Here is a 24,473-nt window from a genome sequence, read left to right as displayed (position 1 = left end):
GCTGGAGGGTGACTCCCTCCTTTGGGACCCCCCTGCGTTTGTGGGGTTCGCTCCCACATCCCCATCTGGATGTGATGCCCCCCCTCCCGCCCCGAGCCGCGGGGAGATGCTGGGGAACACACCGCAAACTTCCCGGCGGGGATCTGCTAGCCGAGGATGAAAGCGGGTGATTTTCTGCTCCGACATAAACCCCATCCTTACGGGGAAGGGGCGTCTCAGCGTGCCCCTGCCCGCTCGGACTTTCTCAGGCGGCCCACCGTCCCGCCGAAGATGCGGCGATGCTCGCATCCTGCCCGTGCCCGGCTCAGCGCGGGTCTGCCACGTTCGGAGAGCAGCTCACCGTCCCGTCGGGGCTGCCCCGCTCCCCGGTGCTCTGCTCCTCCCCGGGGGAAGCAGCCGAGAGGAGGGTCCTCCTCACTGCAGCCCCCCCGCCGAGTCGCTCTGGCCTGGCGACGGCGACAAAAAAACCTCTCCCAGTTGTTCCCCGTCGGCGCGAGCCGGGAAGGGACTTCAGAGGGATAGGAGTTCTTAGTCCCAGCAGCCCGTTTATCCCGGCTAATTCAGCCGATTTAACTCTCCTCCGGTACCGGCTAGCAAGGAAATAATCCCATCGTTACCGGGATTGTTCCCCGGAATTATTGCGCATTTGCACAAAGTCGCTGCGCCTCTATCTCCTCCCCAGAGAAACGGGGAAAAATCCTGGGCGAATCTCGCCCGCCGCTCGCTCCATCCCCGGGCAGACAGAATTTTGCCACCCTCAGGCCTTTACCGACTGGATGGGGCCCCGCTCGGCCCCGGAGCGCTCCGGTAAGGCGGCCCGGCGCTGCCCGCCCGTGCGCCCGGGGGAGCCCGTCCAGCCTCGCCTCCGCAGGGAGCAGCGCTGCGGGAAGGGTGGGAAATTTCAGCTCCAAAATAAACTGGTGTAGGAATGCCAGCTATTTCCCTCGGAATAAAGCAATGCAACTGGCTGGAGATGTATTTATTTGCTCGCGAAAGCGGCCGTTTACGGCTCGCAGGGTATCCCTGTGTCCCTGTGCCCGCAGAGCAAAAGAAAAAACAAAACCAAAACAACTAATTCCTCCCAGACAAGCAAAGAATAAACAAAACAAAACAAAAAAAACCGCAACAAATAAGAGACAAAAATTAGGGGGGGGAAAGATATTAAAAGAAATAAAGGCAGATTTTAATTTTTTTTTTTTTTTATGTGAAAAAGCGATAGAAAAAGAAAATAAAAACCCGGGAAGCCGCAGCCCCGCGGCGGCACGGATAAAACCGTACCTACAGAAAACCAGCCCCAAACCCTTCGTAGCTGTGGCTGAGCCACCGCTGGAGTTTCCTTCGTTTCGTTTCTCGTGGATTTCCACTTCTCACAATTTCAAGATGTTACTTAACCGTAATTTATTACACGTAATTTTTAGAAAATACATACTAACTGCCCTCTCCGATCGCTTCTGGTGTTCAAATAAATGTTAAAAAATTGAAATAAACGAGGCGCTGCTAAATCTGGAGTGATGTACCCGGTGAGAATATTCACGGTGGAGGAAACCACCGTGGGCAAAAACCTGCCCGCGGACCTGCGGCGTGTCTGTGGTCAGATCCATCCAGCTGTTGGGTTTTTCTGTTTAATTTTTTTTTTTAACTACTTTTTCAAATTATTTTCCCCTCCGGCGGTGTCGGGGCTGCCGGGCTCTCGCCCCACCGAGGCCGCGGGTCCAAGGAGCGGCTCCTCCCGCAGCAGCGCCCGCGGGCGCGGAGCGGCTCCGGACAGGTGCTCCCACACCGGGAATTCCGGCACCAGCGCCGGACTGGCCCCAGCTCTGCCCCTGCTGGGCACCGGCCCGGTGTCACCCACGCGTGAGGACTGCGTGGGTTGCGGTGTTTGTAGGATTTTGGGCTGCGATCGGTAAAAGGAGCGGGCAGGGGAGCGGGTTGTCTTCCTCCCTGAGGAAGGCCCCGGTGGGCGATGCTTTATTTGAAGCGGGAGGGAAGGTGCCAGCGTGGCAGCGGCGATGCCCCGTGGGCCCGGGGGAGTCACACCGGAGGGGGGGACACGGGCACCCGCGGCTCTCCCTCTGCTCGCTGCACCACCGAGGGCACGGAGAGGATTAGATACAAAATTCCCAACACAGCAGCGGTGAGGGCGATGCCCGCAATCCCCGATCCCTCTCTTCCATGCCCGTTTGGAGGAGGGTCAGGCGGGGAGGCCTCTCGGGAGGGTTATCCTGGTACAGGGCTCTGAACCCCTTGCCGGGCTCACGGTCTGAGTCCTGCCCGGCTCCGCTCTCCCGGGACATTCCACTTATTTTGAGGGGGTTGGAAAGGGACCGATCTCTTCCTAAAGGCTGCCCGCGCCCCCTCACCGCCCCGAGCAGGCACAGCTTGGCTCCGGCTGGGTTCCAGAGGGGCCGGTGCGGCTCGACACGGCCCCGAGGGAGCCCTGACCCCTCCAGGTGAGGCTCCCCCGGGCCGGGACAGACTGCCCGGCGCCCCGGCCCCCGGCCCTAATCCTGCTCCGGCTGATTTGTGAGTCCTGCGCGGGCTGGACGCGTGGGAGAGTCCTGCGCTGTCCCGGAGGGGGCTTTTAGCTCCCCCCCCTCCCTCACGGAAAAGCCAAGGAGAAAAGAAAAAGAAAAGACAAGTGGAGAGAGAAGGGCAGAAACGTTCCCACTCCTGATGCACCGGGCAGGGCAGCAATGCTCAGCCCGAGCGTGGAAACTTCGCCTCTGTGCACTGGAAGGTGACAAATAATTACGTCCCCTTTCCGTGCTCTGCCTCCCCCGGGCTGCAGCATCCTGCCACGGGGCTCAGAGGCGTTTCACAGCCCCCTGCCCTCGGGGATTCCGGGCAGGGTGAGCTCCGATCTCAGAATCGAGCGCAGGCGGTGCCGGCACAGAGTTCTCTCCGATTCCCCCATCCCAGGATACCCAATGAAAAGAGAAAGCCGTGGCACATTTTGGCCCTTCAGCCCCGATGGATGGCACTGAGTTGCTCCACGGCTCTGCCCCCAGCTCCCAAACAAACTGCCCGGGGGCTCAGCAAGCTCCCAGGAGCTGCATCCCCTGCCTGTGAGTGAGGGAGATGGACGGGAGGGGACCAGCAGGACCTGTATCTCCTGCATCCCCCAGTCTATATTGCCAATACATTCCCAAATCCTCATTCCCAGGTCTGTATCCCTTCATCCTGCCCCCAGACCCTTCCTACCCACTCTCCAAGGCATGGGCTAGTCCCTGCCCAGGACTAAGCTCAGGCAGCTCCTGCAGTCGAGGCCAGGCTGGTTCCAAAGGCAGTGCTGTGATGGACACAGCCAGGGCTGGGGGAGGCCCTGTCCAGAGAGGGGCTGTGGGCAAGGATGGAGCTGCCCCAGCTCAGCCAGGCAGGCACAGACAGGTTTTGTGCCTGGAAGAGTGAGGGGATGCCAGAGGGCTGTGTCTCAAAAGGGTTAAATAAACAGCAGGATCTGCCAAAAATATCTCCTGTTATATATGCATGTGGCTGTGGCTCTCAGGAAGAGGGGCTGTGATAGAGGTGGGGGAAAGTATTTGATTTTTCCTCCCTCTTGCTCTGAGATTCTATTTTCTTCCTTAGCCCACAAGGATTTCACTGGCATAGGAAGTAAAAGGTGTCCTGAAGAGATGATGTTGTTTGCTGTCCCCTACAGACCCTTTGTACTGGAATGCTTCAGTGTCAGCCTTTCCTCCAGCCTCTCACAAGCCAAAAATGTCTACACAAATCACCCCTTTTCCTTCAATATTTAAAGTGTACAAAATGCCAACTGCAACGTGCCCCTCTCAGATGGGTAATTTGGCATGTGCCTTCTAAAAGTGACTTTTGCTTGTGTGATTTGGACCCAAATTGTTTAGCATTAACTTTCCTTCCAGGCGGATTTGACAGAAACTCCAAGTTGCAGAGGAGTCAGGAAATCCTCAGGCTGCCATGACAGGCCCACTGAGCACAGGAATTCCCTGTGAGGGATGCACCACATCATTTTCTTGCAGATGGGCACACTGGTCTCCACGTTTGTTTCATGCAGGGGACTCTGAGGGCTCTAACCTTGCCCCAAGCCCAAAGGACAAGGACTTCCAGCCCAAGGAGGATACACACACCTAGGAGGGCTCAGGATCTTACAGAGGATGAGAGTCTGACCCCACCTGGGAAGTTCTCCAGTTTTGCCATGGGCAGGAGCAGTGGGTGACTCAGGATCCAGCCACGTGGGCACGCTGGGGGACGCCTTGGGTAAACCTCAGTGGGATTGGAGCTGGAGGGCACAGAGAGGCACCAGGCAAGGAGAGCAAAAACCTTCTGTACTGTGTAATGGAAACTATTTCCCTGTACACACTCCAGCCTGGTGGGCTGATGCTGGGCATGCCAACCCAGTCCTGGCACAAGTCTGATACCAAACCACTTCCAGAGCCTGTCCAGCCACACAGGGTTTTCACCATGCTCCCCACTGCCATTATGGGCAATAAATGGGGGAAGAAAAAAAAAAGGGGGGGGGGGGCTATTTTGGTATATTAACCTCCTTGTGGCCAGGTGAAAGGTTAAATTCACATGATTCATTGGCGGCTGAGAGACAGCACTTTGTTGCTAGGATTTTGGGGAATGCGGAGGGCTCCAGAGAAGGAGTCTCGCTAATCTTTAAGGGAGGGAGCCAGGCTCCTGTCTGACGGCTGCAGGCCCAGCAGCTCTGTGTTTCATTTCAGACTGTCACTCTCCTATCTCTCAGCTCACTCCCAGCTCCAGCTTGCTGCCAGATCTTGGGAACTGTTAACTCAGACAAATTTATAGATGGAAAAAGAACAGTTAGCCATTGTTCCTGGGGTGGGGGAGGGAGGAAAGCGAGGAGCTTCGGCCACCAAAGCCATGATGTAACCTGGTTGTTGCTTGGTTGGGAGAAACGTGCAAAGGATCTTCCTCTTCCCATGCCAGGGAAGGAAACTGTGACCATTACTTTACTATTAAATGTTGGAAGGTGCAATGTTGGTGCCCAAATCATTTGGAGATATTTGTACAGTGTTTCCATGAAGTGGAATCTCCCAGCTGGACATCTCTGGGGTATGAGCTCATTTTCTTCATCTCAAGTCTCGTGATACTGGGTGTTTTTCCTTAAAGCTTTGGGCTCTGGGGTAATGAGCTCTAATATCAACAGCAGTGTTCTCATAAACAGAGCCCCTCTCTATGTGGGATGCTGAGAGGAAACTGGAAATGGGAACATCTCAAGGATTAAAAAAGAAAAATCCATCTGGCAAATAGGGAGACCTTCAGTTCATTGTTACTTAGAAGTGCAATGACTTTGAAGAAGCATAGCTGATTTCATCTATTTTGGAGAAAAGTAGGAGACTGAGAAGTTGTTGGATACACTTCCAACCGGCCTTCATGGTGGAAAGACTTTTAGTTTTCAATACAACATTAAACCCCATATCTTGAAAATGAGCCAGCACTCACTCACCTTAAGGTTTGCTTTACAGATTTTTAGATGGTCTGTGGCTCCTGAATGTGGGTCTCTTTTGGAGGTTTGCCTTCCCAAACTACCCAAACAACAGAGGTGCAAATTTTGGTTGTGTGCACCCCCTACAAAAATGTCCCTGCAGCAAGGCTGTACCTGTGCTACTTTCCTCATGGCTTCTGTAGTTCTTGCCCATCTGGTATCATTCCTGGTTCTTTGAGCATTTTTGCTTGGAGGGAAGGATTGTGAAGGGTCTGGAGGGTGTCACATTCAGGGGAGTCTACCTGTCCACTTCTACATGTAGTTCAGGACAGGAGTCCCTGCATCAGCTTGGGATAAATTATGTTTTTTTATAGCTGCTTTGAATCCAGATCTCCACTTTTTGAATCCTTACACGTGTGTACAGCGTAGAAGGAAGCAAGAAATTTTTGATTTAAAATATAAATAGTAAGAAGTTATGCACTTAGTAAATCCAACCACTTGAGAATCTGGCTACATAGAAGGTGGTTTCTTCTTCCAAGGTCTGCAGAAGTCTGTTGTTTTAATCAGGAGACTGCATGGATTTGATTCTGAAGGCCCAGAACACGGCACAGTCCCAAAATATGACTCTCCCTCATTTAACTTACTGGAATTTTATTTAACTCTGTACTAACAGGGGCAGAATTTCACATCTTATAAGACTTCTGCCATAAATCACCTATGTTATTCATGCTTGTTTTCTGCTTTATTTGGTATCTGTAACTAGAAGCATTTATTTTATTTTTTCCCCCCATTTCAGGCTTGGGGTGAAGCTCCTGACTCAAAACCCCAGCATTACACAGATGTGCACTTCTAAATACAGGTCTGAATGAAACCCTGGTGGAAGTCTTCCACTGGTGTTGATACAGGTGCCCTAGGGATGAATTTGGGACACTATCTGCATTATGGGCTACTTTTCATTTTGCATCTCTCTTCTCTTCTGTTTTATGGGTCAAAAAATAGTTTTCATGAGGGAGAAATGACACTGTGACTTCTCATAAGCAAGGTACTGAAAGGATGTGATGAATAAATGTTGCAGCCTTTTCTACCTGTAAGAACTAAATGTAATGTTCCCTGCATTGCTTTGCTGTGCTTCATTTGAATATCCCCATGCCCAATATTCTTCCTGCCCTCAGTCACTGCAGCTGTGCTGTCCTTTCACAGCTTCTCTGCCACATCTGAACTGCCTCGGTTTGGATCATCAAACCTTTTCTACTTCATAGAATTTCCTTTCCCTTTCCTCTCTGCCTCTTTGGCTGCATCCCTGACCTCTCCCAGCTTCATTTTCACCTTCTCAGCCCTCCCTGGCTGCATTTTTCATCTGCTTTGGCATGAGAACATGGCTCCAATTAGTTGGAGAGTTGGTATGGAGAGGAGAGGTGGGGAGGCAGCTGGCTTGGCCAGAGTGGGAAGCAAAGCAGCTCTTTGTCTCTCTGGGCTGCCCAAGAGATGCAGTGCCTTCCATGGTTGAAAGCTCTGGAGCTGGGGAGTGAGAAACTAAAGATTTTTATTTCTTTTGCAAGTAGAAAGTCAAGCCAAAACCCGGGCTGTGCACCATGAGAGTTTTAGCCCTGGATCACAGCTGGTCCTGCCCAGCTGCTTTCTCCCAGCACAGTGGAAGCCCACCAGTGCTGTGGCCAGGGAGAACACGGCCAAGGGCCACTCACAATCTCCTGATGGCTCTTGAGATTCCACAGGAACAGCCTGAGCAAAGCCATGTGTTACCAGAAACCTCTGGAATGATTTTAAGAGAGCAGAGATATGCAGAAGCAGAAGTCCTGGCAAGCTTTCATTCAGTTCCCCATGGAAGGGAAGAAAATTATGAGCATGTACATCCCATCTGACTGTACCCAGGCCAATCTCTAGGTAGAGTTTAACCATTGTCCAGCTCTTCCAAACCTTCAGCCTCACATCTGGTCAGCTGGTCCCTTCCTGCAGCCAAAAGTTGGGGGTCTTCCTTTCAGGGACCATTGGCCAATCTGCATACAATTGGTGCTGTGGGTTGAAACAGAGGTCACCATTGAAATCGTGTGTTTCCAAGAGTTGTTTGATCAAACAGAATTTACAGAACAGGACAGTTATTGACAGAGCTGACAAAAGAGATGCTCCAATGATTTACAGTCCAGGTGTGTTGTCAGAGCAGCATATTTACCTGAGATCCCAAGAACTGTTAAAATTTAATCCCTAGAGACCTTCTCTGCAGTCCCTTGAAGGGTCACACCTCCAGGACCATTTGAAGTCAACATGCAAATAGCCAAAATTTTAGGAACTTCCAGGGGAAATAAGAGCAGATACAGTGATTTAAAATGGTTTTAAAGGGCATAAAATTGGAGAGGTGAACTGATATAGGATGCCCTTTCCCTTAATCCAAATGTACAATTCTCCATAATAAAACTCTTTGAATATATACACATTAGTCAGGATTATCTCTGAATGTCTAGCAGGCTAAGAATATGGATCCTGGAGACATCAGCAGGAGGATTCATTAGTGGAGAAGGCAAGTGCTTGGAAATGGGAAATGTATTCTCTTATAAACACAGCTTGCACTGGGGCTGACCTTAAGACTGAACAGAATTGGCTGGAGACATGGGGAAGGCAGGGGAGGAAAACAAAGTTCATGCACAATTGTCTCAAATTTTTTGGAACAAAACTCTTTATTGAGGTTTCTGTATCTTCATGTTCCAAATTAGAGGAACTATCACCATCAAAGCTGAGACTACTGAAAAGGCAATGTCAAATCAGCTCAAGCTTGTTCTTTCCTGATGAGGCAGAATTTGTAGGATTTGGGGTACGTGATGTGACTTCTGGGGGGATTCCCCCTCTGCTGATGTGATGGAGCTTCCACAAGGTCAAAGCTCTCCACACTTCTTATCCCACACATCTGATTACTTGTCTCTTAATTCTTACTTTCCATTTCAGCTCTTGGACATCAGAGTTCAGGTATTTGAGTGAGTTATTGTACTCAAAGTGAAAGATGCTGAATTCAAAGCTGCTCTGTGTGTGCTTGGGCTGGTTTCCCCTTTATTGCTGCCTCTCCTTGCTCCCTCATTTGCCTACTGAGCAAAATGAGAGGAGCCAGCACGAGTATGAAAGGAACTCAGCGAGCCAACATTGACTCCTACCTCATATCTATTAGCTGTAAATTACTTTAACATGAGTGACATCACACTTGACTCTTGGTAAAACAGTGTTAAGTTAGTGGGTAATAAAACAGCTTGACACTAATGATGGGTTCTGTGTGATAAATTACTGTCAGTGATCAGATAAGGGTTCTTGAGACTAACCTTGAACTAAATCTATTTTGTTGCTACATCTTGTGTGCAGTGTTCCACTTCTCACTGTGGGGATTAAGGGCTCAGAGCCCAATCCTGCACCGTGCTCAGGGCTGGAGGGGCAGATTGTGTGCAGGAGCATTTCCAGAAGCTGCTCCCAAGCATCAGCTGCTCCCACGAGTGGAGCAGGGAGGGTTTGGCCTTAACCCTGAGAGCAGCATCCAGCTCCATGGGCCTCATGGTCACTGAGATGCTGGAACAGCTTCCAGCAGTGACTTCAGTATTCGAATCTCTGCTATTTTTAATTTTTAAAAAACCAACCAAAGAATAAAAAAGCATTACACAACTAAGGGGTGGATCCCGAAAATTTCATTTTTTGGTGAGTTTCATGTGATGGATTTCAGTATGGAATATTTTTTTAACCTATGCATTGGTCTGTCCTGCAAACCATGGATGTCAATGACCTCAGTGAGAAGGGAAAATGCTCAGCAGCTGGCTGGACCAGGTCCTCATTCAAAGAACTTGTTTTACTTGCAAAACTTTGGGAGAAAGCTTTATACCCAAGAACTGGGAGCTGGCCAAAGTCAATGTAAAGCTTGGGATTTTGAATATTTTTTTGCATGTATTTTCTTTGGACTGTAACCAGGGTGCTGCTTAGAAAAGGCTTCCCAAATTGTTTTACATTGTTATTGTTATTTGAGGCTCTGTTTTCATTTATCATTCAGGTAAGATGGCTGGGAGATGTTTTTTATAGTATTTCTTGTGTAAACCACTGTATTAAAACATTTACCATCGTTCATTTTCATGGATAATCACTGTTGTCCTGGCCTGTTTATTGCTGGAAAAATCCTGGAATACTTGTGTGTTGCCAATGGCTGCAACAAGGAGAAGTTTTCACTGTGTACAGATACCTCATTCATCTGTGACAAAGCTCATATTAAGATGCACTGGTTTTAATGCAAATTGTAATTAATTTTGGAGAGGAGAGCCCTTGAGGGGGTGCAAGAGAGAGGAGTGTGGGGGAAAATATTGGATCTGTCTAGGTCCTCCAAGGAACAGGCTCTGCTGAAACAGGGACACCCCATCAGGGATGCAGCAAACTGCTCCTGCTCTCAGTTCTGTGCTGAAACACAACATTTTTATTGGTGCTTCCAACCAGCAGTCAAGTAATGAAGTGCCCTGAGACACCATTTAAGTCAAATTAATAATTAATTCCCATATAAATCCATGGGCAATGGTTAGTTCTGCAGGAAGGGGGATCTCAAGGATGGAGATGATGGCTGGGCTCTGCCAGTGCCCCTGATTCCTTTCAGGGCAGGTGACACAGGAGCTGGAGGGGTCACAGGCATTCCTGCAAAATATCTCCAGTGAATCAAACCCTATTTTGTTCCATGCACTTCTTCCTTTGAAACCCATTTTTTCTCAGAATTTTCTTGGCTGTTCAGTTCCATTTGAAAGGAGTGGGCCTTTTTCTCCGTGATTCAATGCAAAAATAATTTCTCTTGGCTTTTTGTTTGTTTGTTCATTTGTGTTCCTTCCTATCCTGTATCTTGATTCCCCCTGGAAAAAAAGAAAAAAAAAAAAAAGGTAAGGAAAGAGAAGGAAAGTAACACTTCTGCTTGGAACAAAAGGGAGGAGCCTGTGTGGGAGATGTCAAATGGAGCTGAAAATCCCTGGACTTTTTCCAGAAACCCCCATCCACTTGAGCTGTGGATACAATCAGTTTATCAAAACACCCTCTGGTGCATTGCTGCGAGGGAGTGGAGACATCCCCCCTCCGGGAAAGGCTTTTAAATGGTCCCTTGGGTTTACACAGCAGAGGTGAGGTTCTCGTCTCCATCACAGCCCCTGCATGCAAAGCAGAGAGGTGCAAGGGGAGGCAGAGAGCAGCTGGCACACTCTGTGCCCCAGTGGAGCTGGGAGGAGCTTTGGGTGTGGTGGCACTGGTGGCACTGGTGGCACTGGGGACAATGACACTGCTGCTGCTCGCTGACATTCTGTGGAAACGCAGCCCTGCTTCCTGCTGCTGTCCCTCACAAACCTACCAGCCCAGAACTCACCCATGCCCAAACATTCCTCTCCCTCCTGCCCCCTCTGCTCCCAGCCAGGTGCTGCCCCAGGGGAGAAGCCCAGAGCTCTCCTGGTCACTGATCACTCAGGAGCAGCTTCCAGCCCATCCTCATCTGACCCAGGTCCTTGCACTGAGGATTTGGGGGGCACTGGAGACATGAAATCCTCCCTGGGAGCTGCTCTGCACCCCAGACTTCCCTGCAGCTCCACTGCCTGGAGGGGGGAGGCACACCAGCAACATTTGGGCAAGATCTGCAGGCATAGCCAGAGCTGAGGAATTCCTTCTTTCTTCCATTCACCCTTTGATTTGCTGAGCACGACTGGGGGCACAGATTTTACATCCCTGCTTCTGACAGACCAGCCCATGAATGTGTCACACACATGCTCACAGAAGTGTCTGGGCTTAAACTCCTTTGTCTCCAACATGCTCTTTTTTTCCCCCTTTCTTTCCCTTTCCTTCCTTCCCTCCCCAGACAAAACTTAGCTCGACTGACCAGAGACACTGTGACTACCATGATGTAGGAAAGAAACAATCCCTGGATGGAGCAGCAGGCTCCAAACAGCTTATCCAGCAGATGCATGAGCAGGAAATGCAGTCTCATGTCCAATTCCTCATACCTTATCCATGACTGCACTCACAGAACACGTGCAGCCCAGCAATACACGGTGCAGAGTGGTTTTGGTGAGAGCCTTTCCTCCTCTGCTCCACACCAGGCACTTTTTTGGGGAGGGAAGAGGGCTCTGGAGAGGTGCTGATTTGGCTGAGATGGGAAATACCCGTGGGCTTACGTAAAACAGCCCAGGCACTGGGAATGGAGCCGTGCCCACGTTTGCTTTGCTAATTAAGCTGAGCTTGGGCTCAGAGGGACTTGTTTTGGAGGGGTAAGTGAGATGAGATGGAGCAGAGCCCAAACGCTCTCACTGCTCTCTGGAGCTGCCTCTGGGGCTCAGGGAGGTATTTGTCTTATCCTTTTGGACCTGGATCTGGTCTCTCTTTCCCCAGAAGCACCCTGAGTCCATCAAGCAGTGAAAACACTTGATGTCATGACTTCCCAAGCAGGAGCTTCTGTCCCAGCCAGCCCAGCCTCTCCGCAGCCAGCCTGATCCTAAAGACAGAGCAAGGAGCAGAGGCCAGATTTCCACAACAGCAATGCACTTCAATATTCCTGGGTTTGTGCAAGGAAAATGTTGTGTGTGCCCATCTCCTGCACGACAGGAGCTTCAGGTCAGGTACCCAAACTGCATCCTACACAAGCTGTTCCCCTGCTTTGCAAGAGGAGCTTTTCAAAGAGAAGTAAAAAAATATTTTGGTTTGTTGGGGATTCTCTGTGGTTTGTTAGGGACTGTCTGTGGACAGAGCAGCAAGAGGTAGCACTTTAAGAAACAAACTGGAACCAGTTTCCATGCTGGGATCTTGGTGTAAAACACCCTTTGGTGTTGACTCTGTGTTTCCCTGACCTCTCCAACACCCACTTTCAGCAAAAATCTTTTATCATCTAATATTTTTTTCCTTACTATACTGTGCCATAGAAAAAAAAGATTGAGTGACTAGTCTAATCCAAATGAAATTCCTCTGGCAACAAGAGCAGGAGAGCAAGGATTGTGCCCTGAAACACAGCACTGTGCAAGGCTGCAATAATAAAATCATTGAGAACTGTGGGAAAGATGAGTTCAAAGTTTTAGAGAAATCCCACCTGGGTGTGTTTGTGTGGGAACACCTATTTCTGCATGTCAGCACCACTTGCACAAGAAAAATTTAGCAAAGCTCAGCCCTGACCACTGTTTAAAAACCTTATTTCTGTAGTTTAACCCATGTGGTGAGGTTTTTTCCTGAGTAGAGTTCACTGTGCTTTAAAAAGATGCCCACAAATTTAATAATTATCATGAAAAAGTTTCTACATTCTTGCCCAGATTCCAGGGTTTTCCTCTAAGCTGGCTGGCCATACTGTAAAAGTTAGTCATAAATATCTGTCTTTGGTATAATAAAAGCAATGTTTATATTCTTGACAGAATGCATTTGTGAACTTACAGTCATTAGAGATGTAAACTGAAGGCAAGAAGATAACCTCTCTCCCAAATGTTCTATTTATTTCTGTAAAGTAATTTGTATGATTTATCTTATAGACTAAGGTTTATGGTTCACTTTGAACTCCAGGTTCTTAACTCAGCAATTGCCTGTTTGGGCTGAAGCGTATAAGTGATGGCATGACCCAAAGTGCCAGATGAAAGGAAAAAGACAAAAACAAGGCAGGCTTCTGGGATTTTAACCATCATTTCTATATTCCATTGACATCTCTGGGTTAAATATTTTCCTTTGGAGGCCAATATGATCATTCCATCTGTGTGCCATATCTCCCTGTGACAAGGCAGAGCACGGGCACTTCCAATGAGCCACGCAGGATGTGTCCGGCCGGGAATGTGAGGGGGTCAGAGCTGGCTACAGCCAGAGCTCCCAGCTTACAAATATCCAAAAACATGGAAGCAGCATCCATGTCCTGATCTAAAAGAAGAATTTGGTGTGGCCCTGTGTGCTGCTGCTGTGCTGGGCTGGAAAGCCCATGCTTTTTAAAACTCACTCTTTTTAAAGCTCACTCCTTTTAAAGCTCACGCTTTTTAAAGCTCACTCTTTTTAAACAGCCTCCTAAGTCTTGTTTGAAGGAGATAATATTTAATACTGAATGGACACAATCTTCCTGACTTTGCAAAGTCTGAACTGAATCTGTAAGAGCTGTGTTCTGCCCCATTCACCCAACACCAGCCAGAGAAAGCTGTTGATGTAGCAGGAAAGCTCCTACAAGGCTCAGGTTTGGGGCAGATGGTCCAGAGCAGTGCTGGGGGTCTGCAAGCTCAGTGCTGAAAAGGGGGGACCACCTCAAGTTTATATTTGGTTTTGTATTTTTACCACCACTTTTAAAGTAATGTCTCATTCTGACACCTTGTAAGAAGGCAGTGGATGTGCTGTGATAAAATATTTAAGGTTGGTTTGACTCTGCCCTGAGTGTCTCTGTCAGCAGGGGTGACATCCTCAGGGAGAATTGCTGGAGGAACTGTAGGACCTGTTCCCACCGTGCTGGGGGTGCTGAGTACAGCTCCTGGGGAAGTTCTTGTTTCCATTCAGCCCAAATTTTAGCAGATTCCTGATAGAAACATGTAATTTAAGACAGCTCATTTCTCAGCATCTCCACCAGTGCCATCAGAAGGGATGAAAGAATTTCTCCATCACTCAGCCTGGCAAAAATCTAAGAGATTCAAGTGTATATCATGACATTTACCTTTTTTTGTTTTTTAATAAGTGAGAAAATCTGGAGTAGGAGGAAAATTATCATTCCCAGACCTGGCTGGAAGGTGGAGTTTATATTCTGTAGGAAACTTGGATTATTTAAACCATTTTTCATTCCAAATCAGTGTCAAAAAGTCACCTCTCCTCCAAGAACAGCTCATAAACTGGAAATTTTGAACATTTTCCATTGAGAAACATCTGAACAGGTCAATAATACAATAATATATATCATATATAAATATGAGATATAAATATGAAATATATACCAAAATAAAACCATGAAAGTCAAACTATCCATTTTGTTGCATTCCTCCTGCCTGTTCTCAGAGCAATGGGGGTATCTTCATGTTTTCAAGATGACTAAAAACAAAAACAGCTGACTTTAGGCAGGTTATTGTGCTTTGAAAAACAGCCATGTGAAAGTTTACTTGTTCTGGGCAGTCTAACATAGGAGAGTGAGATGGCTTTGAGAACTATGGGTAAATTTAGGAGTTATTTATAGAAGGTGCTGGCTCAGCATGCATGGAAAGTGTTCAGCCACCAAACACACCCAGGGCACAGGGACAACCCCATCCTGCCATAATTTTGTTTAACACCAGCAGTTGTTTAATTGTGAATTTATCTGGTGGCACTGGAATATAATCCCAGTTGGGAACTGTCAGGGTGCCAGCAGAAATCCCTCCTGGATGTTGCAGGATTTGGCCCCTGGCTTTCACCAGATTAACAGGAAAAGATGCTCTTTGTACCAGATAGGTAGCAAGGCTGGAAGTTATTGAGGCCACTTAATCTCCTAATTGTTCTCTTATGAATTACCTGCCCTGCTGGGCACTTCTGCTGTCCAACCCAGCTGAATGTGATTTCTGAGAGCCAGGAAGAGCTGTGTGCTAAGTGCTGCCTATATTTTGGTGCATTTAGTTATCAATATGTGGAATTCTGTCCAGTCCTGGACATGAAAAATCTGTATCTTATCTGGCCTCTGCCAGGTCAACATTACTCACAATTCAGACACCATTTACACTGCAGGGCTGAGACCTGTGTGATGCCTGGCTCTGACCAGTACTATTATTCACTTACTCTTGAGAACACTATAATTAATCAGAAATACATGTTAACACCCTGTCTTCTCTCCCCTGCCTCCATCAAAAGTCCCCACCAGCCACCCAGCTTCTGAAAACCACTGGATTAAGCCCTTACTGAAGTTAATGGGAAAAAGCTCACCAGGAATTCATCATGCTGGGGGTCAGCCTTCTGCTTTTCCTTGTCTCCTAAGGTAGGCAGAAAGCCTGGAAAATGAAAGCAGGGTTAGGAGCAACCAGCTGCCTGTGTCTGGTGTTTGCTGTGCTGGATGTGGCCAGTGCTTGCTGTGCAGAAATGAAACAGAAACTTCCCTGGAGTTGGGCTAATTGGAGGCAGAGTTTGATACTGAAGCTGATGTCATGTCAATAAATTATTATATAGTACAATAAAAGTTGTCAAGGGAAGGTAGTAACGCACAGTTCTTTGCACATGTAAAAATTACCCCCCCTTTTTTTTTTTTTGTGATAGACATAATCCACTGATATAAAAAAATGATACTTCAGAATTTTCCAACTGTAGCACCTAAGGTGTTGCTCAGTGATTAATAAGGCTGATAAAAAGGTCACCTGCAGGCACCCCAGGGGCTCCTGGCTCAAGGACACCCATCCCTGCCCCAGGGATCATCTCCCACCCAATTTCTTCAGCTCTAGCAGGGAAACCATCCCAAAGCAGGGGTGACTGAGGTGCTCCTTCCCTCAGGAACACAAGCTGTCCTGCCCACATTCCCCTTAGCACATGCATTTAACCTGAAACATGGAAAATAAGAAGCAAGACCTGGCCCCAGCACTGGGCTGTTGGGAGCTGGTGCAGGCAGGAGCAGAGTGTACAATGGACCATCTGTTTCCCTCTGTTTTTATTCCCAGATTGGATCAGCTGGGCTGAAGGAAAATAGAGAGAGATGGAGTACCAGCCCAGCAGCTCTGACAAGGCTGGGCACTAAGGAAGGTGCAGAACTGAAAGAGTTTCTTATAGAGGAATGGAGACAGCTCACCAGAAACCAGGAAAATGAGAAATCCTCCAAAACACTGAGTGCTGCATTTTAGACAGCTGCTTTACCCCATCTCTGCATGGTACTGAGTTTTCTATAAATCCCAGGCTGCTTCTCAGAGATGGGACTGTTCCTCCTGAAATTGTGCCCAACTTGTGCCCCCAGAACGTCTCTGGGCAGGGCTGCAGAAAGGCTCTGTCTGGGTCCCAACACAGCAGGCTGTGACTTGGTACTCCACATGGGAATCATTTCTTCACTGTCAGGGAAACTACTGGTGGCCTTGATGTAAAGCACGTGATTAAACTCTTTGTTCTTTCCTGCCTTTAATATATAAATAGTCCCAGGCTGCAAGGTGCATGAGAATAAAACTGGGCAGGATTCAGAGCCTTCTGTGGGTTACCCTGTGCATCAGCAAAGCTTCCCTCTCCTGGCTCAGGCATGAACACGGACATAACTCTGCCTGGAAAAGCGCTTTTTTTTTTTTGGGTGGGGCAGGTACTGCCGCTGCTCGGTGTGTATTGGCTTTATCCCAGTGCTGCAAGGATGTGGGATTAAAGCGCCTGGAGCTTTATTTCCCCATCAGAGCCGTGGGATGGTAACCCAGGGGTGACCCTCGGGCCATCCCCGCTCCCACCCCAGGGTGTCCCGCCCCGAGCGCTGATAAGCGGCCGGCGATCGCTGTTTTCTCTCTTTGGGGCTGACCCGCGGCTGACCCTGCTCCTGACAGGTCACAGTTCCAGTCCCCGTGCTGGCACAGCGGGGACAGGAGCCCCCTGGGGCTGTGCCAGGCTCGGGGATGCCCCTCGGGGCTCTCGGTGCGCTCGCTGGGGGGATTTGGGAAGCTGCTTGCTCCTTATCCCGTTATCCAAGTCAGGAGCAGGAAAACATGAATGCATTATGTGTATATGAAGTTCACCTGTGGGCTTTTCCTCATATATATATATTTAATGAACTAGTGGATTAATTTAAAAGCTAAAATTAAGAGTCAGCAGTTGGGGGAGAAGGAAGTACACACTTTCCATATGTGTGTTACTGGCATCCTGCAGTCTCCCCCGAGCACTCACCTCTTTTTGAGCTAAGAAACCCTGCTGGTCCACAACATCCTGCAGAACCCACTAATTCTGGATCTCAGTGGGCATCTCTCTGCACTCAGAGGGTAAGGTGAGCCAGCCTGTGGGGCTCAAGGCTGGACCCTATAAAAAATTCCTGCCCAAACTGGAGGCAGGACCCCCCAGTGTTGTAGAAGAACCCCAACAGCTCCCCTGGGATCATGGAGAAGGGGAGAAGGGCCCCTCACTCTGTCTCAGCCCCATGAACCCTTCTCAACACCTTCGAATGCCTCAAACATCAGAGTTCACCATTTTGAGCTCTTCTTGGCAGCCAGAAGGTATAAAAGATGATAACAAATAAAAGAGAGATAATTGCACAATCACACAGGAGTAGTGGAAAAGAAAAAAAAAAAAAAAAAGAAACACTTGCTGCAAGATTTGAGGTTTTATCATCAGAGCTGGAATCGTTATCATTAAAAGCAAATATTGCAGAGTAGAAATATCTCTGTTATAAAGTCAGATGGGAATTTTGCCCTAAAAATACCTGGCATTTCTCTTAGCTGTGCCATAGAAGAACCTCTGGACCTGAGCTGTAAATGCATGAGGTGCCCTATAAACAAATAATGTAAATATTTCCTTTGTGGTATTTATACCCTGCATAATACAACAGAAATTAAAGTCTTGACAAAAGAGGGTGAGGAAGCATAAAGAGATTATGAAACATGCAGAAGAACTCACTGGGAGAGACATGAGTGAATACAGAGTATTTTATCATTAATATCATTCCTTTTAGAAACACAAACTCTTTAAATATGTATTTTGAATGCAGCCAAGAAATAGAAAGGCAACATAACAAAGTGATTTTAAATAAACAAGTAATAATAAATAGCTTGAATATATCAACAATGAAAGCACAACAAAAAGGCTCATATAAATGAAGGTATTGATGACAGAAACGCATTTTGAACAATAGTAGATATAATGGAAATGCTAACACTTATTAGTAGCATAGAAAGATTTGCAGGAATATTATTGGGAGCCCAGAAGGTTATTCATTTCAGAGCTTTTGACTGTCAAACTCCTTCAGAAAAATTAGACACTTTCATTTCAGCTCCTGAAAGTTACATATGCTTTTTTTTTTTTTCATTAAAAATAATCTCATTCATGTTTTCAGAAATGGTTTTTTCCGGTAAATGCTTCAAACAAGCTTTCAGAAATTATCCCTCTTTTGGCTTGTGTTGCTCTGATAAATCACTGAAACAACAGTCTAAATTATTAGAATCAGTTCACTCAAGGAGTTTAACATTCAGAATTGAGATAAGAACCAAAAAGTCACTGAAGGCAACTTTGAGTCCAAGAGCAGAACCAAGGAAAATCTGTAAAGGGAGTGTGGAGTTAATGGAAACATCACTTGAAATATTTACCTTGTCACTTAACAGCATTTTCCCTATAGTTTTTTGCACGTCCAGATAAATACCAACCTCTCTGGCTAACGACCTTTTCCAGAGCTTATCTCCTCCAGCAGCCCCGTGTCCTTGGATCTGTGATCCTGCTGCCTTTAGACCCCCTGCCTCTCCCAGGATTGCATTCACGGCCACCCCAGCTGGGTCCAGCCCAGGGACCCCCTGCCCTTGGAGGTGGATGATGGGCAGGGGACCAGGGAGTGTCCCCTGTGCCTGCTCCTTGCTGCCCTCCATCCCTGGCTGATCCAGAGGGAGGAGAAGCTGTGCCAGGCAGCTGCTGACAGCGTGGCTGCTCCTCTCCAGCTGAGCCACCCCATGTGAGCTCCAGGCGGGTCTCAGCCCTGGATTTTGCCCGATGAGTGGTTTCTCCCAGCCATATCCTTTCATGACCCCATCTCCAAGGCTTCCCCCGCGCCCAGGAACATGTGCATCCCTGCTTGGGGCTCGGGAGAAACCCACGGGCTGATTTGAAGCAGATCGAGAGGGTGTGAGTGGATTAGGGGAGGATGTAAAGAGGCTCTGCCCGGGCTGCAGCTGTCCTTCGTATGGGACCCTACAGAAAATGCAAGAGCTGCTGTCTGTTCCTGCCTTTGACCCATCCCAAAAACGATTCAGCTGGAGGCACCCATGGAAACCTCACAGCCCACAGCGTGGTAGGTACCCATTATATCCTCTGTGCTCTGAATCCAAAAAAACCTAACATCATTTCCTGGCATCTGGGAAGCCTGAACCCATATCTATTCCTGCCCTCTGCTTTTTATAAATTAGTTCCCAGCATCAAAATATGTTTTCAGAACTTTCCAAACACTTTATTTATCCAAAGGATCATGCAGGAATAATCAATCCCCTGAGCATCTGGTTTCTTTTGATTTCTTTTTGGTTTTTTTCCCCTCCTCTAATCTGGAAACCTGCTGGGGAATCAGCAGGAGACGTGTACGATACTGAGCTCTTCATTTATGGGGTTTATTCAGTAAAAGCTCTTCCAAATGCATCCTGCTGGTAGAGGCCAAGCAAGGAGAGAAAGGGAAGGAGGCTGGGCAGGGAAGAGATGCTCATCTGATATGATGGGCTGAGAACAGGCAGGGGTGTAGATGAGAAATTGTGGACGTCAAATGTGGCTGAGGACAGGGAGTGTGCACAGGCAAGGAGAATCTGAAAGGTGAGCACTGGGAGGGACACACAGGCAGGAGGGTGGGGAGGAAATCACTGAGTGATACCAGGGTTTTCCTTTACAATCCTGGCACTCACAGTGTGGGGTGAAATAATGCTTAAAGCATTGGAGACTCCATGGATGGGGCAGGTCTTTGGTCCACAGCGAACCTGGCTGCTCATGTTGGGTGAGATCATGCAATTTTTCTGTCAAAGTAGCAGAAAAACGGTTCTATTATGATGGCAGCACCTTTTCCAAATTTACCTGATTTTACTTCAAAAGTGGACCAGGACAAGCCAGGAAAACGCCAACATGAATATGGGGATAGCATCCACACAGGGTGTTGTTTCAGATGATATAAACATCAGGTGTTAAAGTCCGTTCTTGGGACTTTGGGCTGTGGTCTTTCCACCTTGAGGAGATGGAAATGCCTGTTAAAATATTTCCCAGCTGAGCCACTGGGTGTCTGACCCAGTGTCACCCCAGGCAGTGGAGCCGTCGCACACCCAGCCCTGCTCCAGCACATCATCCTGTGGCATTAATTGGCTGTACTTGGGCAGGATCCATCAGTCCAACGCATTTGAAGGTTAAAAAGCACAGGTCCCACCCACTCTCTCCAGCTCAAGGGCTTTCACCCCATTTTCTTGGAAGGTCGATCTCGGTGAAATGACTCCCATTCAGCCGTAAAATAAATACGCGTGTAAATCGACGGGGCACACTTCAGACTTTGAACCGCAGAGCCGGGGAGCCCGGACCGATGTTTTCACAAGCTCACGATTGAGCTCTAGCCCTTTGTAAACTTTTACTGGATTGCCTTGGACGTGGCAGGAGCAAACAGTCTGCCTCAGCAATCGCAAACACGCGGGGAGGCTGCGGCGGCGGCCGGGGAGCCGCGCATGGCACCGCCAGACACGGGGACGGTGAATCACGGCCTCCCCCGGCCATAAACCCCCGGGACCGGCAGGAATTGCATCCTGGCGGGGCTGGGACCGCGATCGGGGCCTCGGGAGCAGCTCCACCGGCAGGGCATCTGGGCGACGCTGCTGCTGCCTTATTGACCGCTCAAATCCTCTGCAGATCAAAGAGGGGCTGAGAGTTTCTTCCTAATGCTGCTTGAACTACACTGACCTTTTCCTCTGGAACCTCTGTTAACTCCTGCCCATTACTCATTGTAAACAAAAGGGAGATCCAAAGAGTTTCCAACGGCCGAGATGGATGGGAAATGGTGAAGGATGCTCAGGCAGATGACATGATTTAGGGAAGGCAAGGAATTCAGACCCACACGGGCTGGCAGCCCCACTCCCCATTGTGGCATCTTTAACTTTGTCCATGTCTCATGCAGAAACAGCATAGAATCCATGATGAGCTGAAATGCTGGAGTGGCTCAAATCTGAACTTTATAACTCACTTGTGGGTCAGACTGGAAGGCAATCCCCAGCCCTGCTGAGCACATGCCTGTGCCCATGGTGTGGTTTCCAGCTACAGCCAACAAAATCATGCCATCAAGCAGGAGGGACCTTGAACTCTGGAGCAGCTCTGCTTGGAGCTTTGAACTTTGTGGCTTGTCTCTGCTTCCAACACAAACGCTGCACTACCATATGGATACTTGGCACTATGGTTTATCCTCTCCTTTCATATCTTATCCTCTTTGGGAAGTCCTCTGCTAATACCTCACATGCTCTTTTCATTGGGAAGACCATGTGTACAGGCTTGCATTGACATTAAATCCCATCATGGCCCATTACTCTTGTCGTAAAAATGTCTTTTTTCATGTAATGCATCAGAAATATCTGTTTAAACTTCAGGGATGTTTCTGCACGGGCTGCAAAGGAGAGGAACAGCAATGCACCCAGCTCCCCACACATGAGTCTGTGGTCATCTTGCAGCATGGAGGTGGCAGCTGCTGATGGACAGCAGCCACAGCCAGTCCTGGACTGGGACTCAGATCCTCCTGAGCCCTTCCTAATGGTCTGAGAAGCAACAGATAGAAAGATGTGTTTTGTGTGCTATGGCTTCTCAGGTTCATATTCAGGAACATGACTTATCTGACAGTTCAGACCAATACTTCACCCTCTCCAGTGAGCTGATGCCCAGCTGAGCCTGGCAGGCCGGGCTCCTTCCTGCTTGTCCTCCCTGCAGTGGAAGTCTTGATGCAAAGAGGACTGGGCATGACTTCCTGGAGCAAGCATCCTTCTCCTGGCCACCTCCAGCAGCTCTGCTACCCTGTCTGGGTTTAGGCAGGCCTTGTCTTTCCCTGGCCGTACCCCCACCCACTGCCTAGGCCGAGCCCGTTATCTGGAAACAAAAGAGCGGGGCGTGACCTGGTACCAGCGGTGGCGAGTGATAACGCGGAGCCGCTCGCCCTCTCACTCGCCACCAGCCGAGCGGCGCTGGCCGGGCACGCTGCCTCCGCCGGGCCCCTCATGATCAATTAATCTCCGACTTTACCCCATTCTGTCCCTGTAGGCAGGGCAGTTTGGTAATTCCTTCCTAATGGGGCTTGTTTTAATGGAGCTACACGTATGGGATGGGGAAGGAGAAGAGGGGGAATGACCATCCCACCGTGCTGCCCCGAAATGAGTGTTTGGGATCATTCAGCACTGCAACTGCCCCTATGAGCTTCTGTGGTGCCACTCACGGGGGGAAACTGAAATTGCTGCTGCAGTTTCACCAAGTCAGGGGTAAGACGGATGAAACTCATGAACACGAAAAGCAAGAACCCGATTTTGCTTTGGGAAGCCCGAGTTTTGCAGGGAACTGGGAGAGTTCAGCTTTCTCCCGAGGCTTTGGGGTTGGTGTCTGTCGGGCACACAGTGACCTCTGCTGTCCTTCCCCCCAGCAGACCCCAGCCCGGCAGGGACGGCGGCTGGACCCGCATTTTGGGGGACAGGAGCGGGGATGTTGGCTGGTCAGCGCCGCACGCTCGCCCCATTCTGTAGTGCCATCTTCAGGCAAAGCATCTCCATTGCCGGGATCAAAGCGCCGAGCGTGGCCCGGCCCGCAGCCCCGGCCTCCCTCTGCCCGGCCCATCGGGAACGGCTCTGGTCAAGGTCAGCAGGGATTTTCCAAGGACTTGGTGATGATGATTAGGCGAGAAGTTTGTCCAGGGGCCGTAGCCCCAGCGAGCTGCAAGCTGGAGTAATGTCAGTATTATTTCTGAATAAGGGACTCAGCAATGAAAGCTGCTTTTGGGGTCCTGTTTCAGGGACTGAGACAGGGCTGAGGATTCCCACTCTGCTCTCTCCATTCTGCTGAGTGGGATCCAAGGGTGGGATGGGGATGCAGCCCTGGCACTTCAATGCCTGTAACACGTTATTGCACCTCACTTTGCTCAGACTGCTCCCAGGAATATTTACTAGTGTGCTTTAGTGCTGCAGGTCTGGCTGCACAGCCTGGATGGCCAGGAATGATCTCTGCTCCCTCAGGGACCTCTGAGGCCCTGGAGCAGGCAGGGGTTGTGTGGAACACCCACACAATAACCTGGCAGGCACATGCTGGGAGCAGCATCCCTGCTGCGCATGGAAGCAGCACATGGAGCTGAAGATTCCATCCGAATCCAGAGTTTGCAGCAACTCCTGGGGGGCTCCCCAAAGTTTCCAGGGCTCTGGTATGTTCATGCCTTAAAGCTGGGACAGTTTTGCTGTTTCAGGGATGCAGGATGAGGAAGGCTCCAGCCTGCCCTGCCTGCTGCACACATCTGGCACAGACATGGAGCCGATCCTGCAAACTGCTGCTCGTGTTCCTCTTCCGCTGGATGATTTTTCAAAGACCAGGCTTCCTACAGCTGATTTACAGCGCTTTTTAGAGCAAAGGGGCGATTCCAGAGAAGCCACCAATTATGTTGATGAAGAGCCTGACAGTAAACAGTGTCTTTTTTCCCTCTAAAAGAAAAAGACACGGAGGGAATTCAGCATCTTCCCAACATCAAAGCTAATAACAGAAGTGAAGTGAGACTCTGACCTTTAACAGCCTGCCTGTTAGTGTGGATTATATCATGTCAGCAGCCATCTGCAATATAAACTATACCTGGCTTTGATGAGACCTCTTATAGACCTTTAAAGAGGTGGAAATACTGCACAGCTTTCTGCAGAGAGGAAACCACTGGAATACCAAGGCTTCAGCTCTGCGGCACATGGGATGAGGGTGTCCTGCCAGACTGCTGGATCATCAGAGCTGCAGGGATCCTCACACAGATCTGTCTGGGATGCTGCAGCCACAGCAGGTTGTGGCTATGCCTGCCAGTCCCAAGGTTCAGATATTATGGAGTTTTTGGGCCTCTATCAACTCCTGGGCCTTTTACTGAGAGCAGGATGAGATTGTGTCCCTGTTCTCATATGGAGAGATTGCATATCTGGAGACTGTAATGGTTTCTCTTTGTTTGCCAGCCAGCAGCCTTCATGCCTATTTCTTTTTGGTATTTCCTTTCTTTCCATCCAAAATGCCAGTCTTCAGATACTTTGGGGATGGACAGCCACCTGAGATTCAGCATCCATCTCCCTGCAGTGTTGTCTCTGAATCTGTCAGGTTCTGCAGTAAACTTTGAGTCCAAACCAAACATTTGCCCCCACCCTGTTTTTTCTGGGCACTGATTGTGATCCTGGCAGCACAGAGATCAGTGATGGGGCATCCTGCACTGTTCTAGTGCAGTAAACAGGGTGTAAAA

Source organism: Erithacus rubecula, assembly GCF_903797595.1.
Source record: "Erithacus rubecula genome assembly, chromosome: 18".
Taxonomy (NCBI): domain Eukaryota; kingdom Metazoa; phylum Chordata; class Aves; order Passeriformes; family Muscicapidae; genus Erithacus; species Erithacus rubecula.
This window is presented reverse-complemented; position numbering follows the sequence as displayed.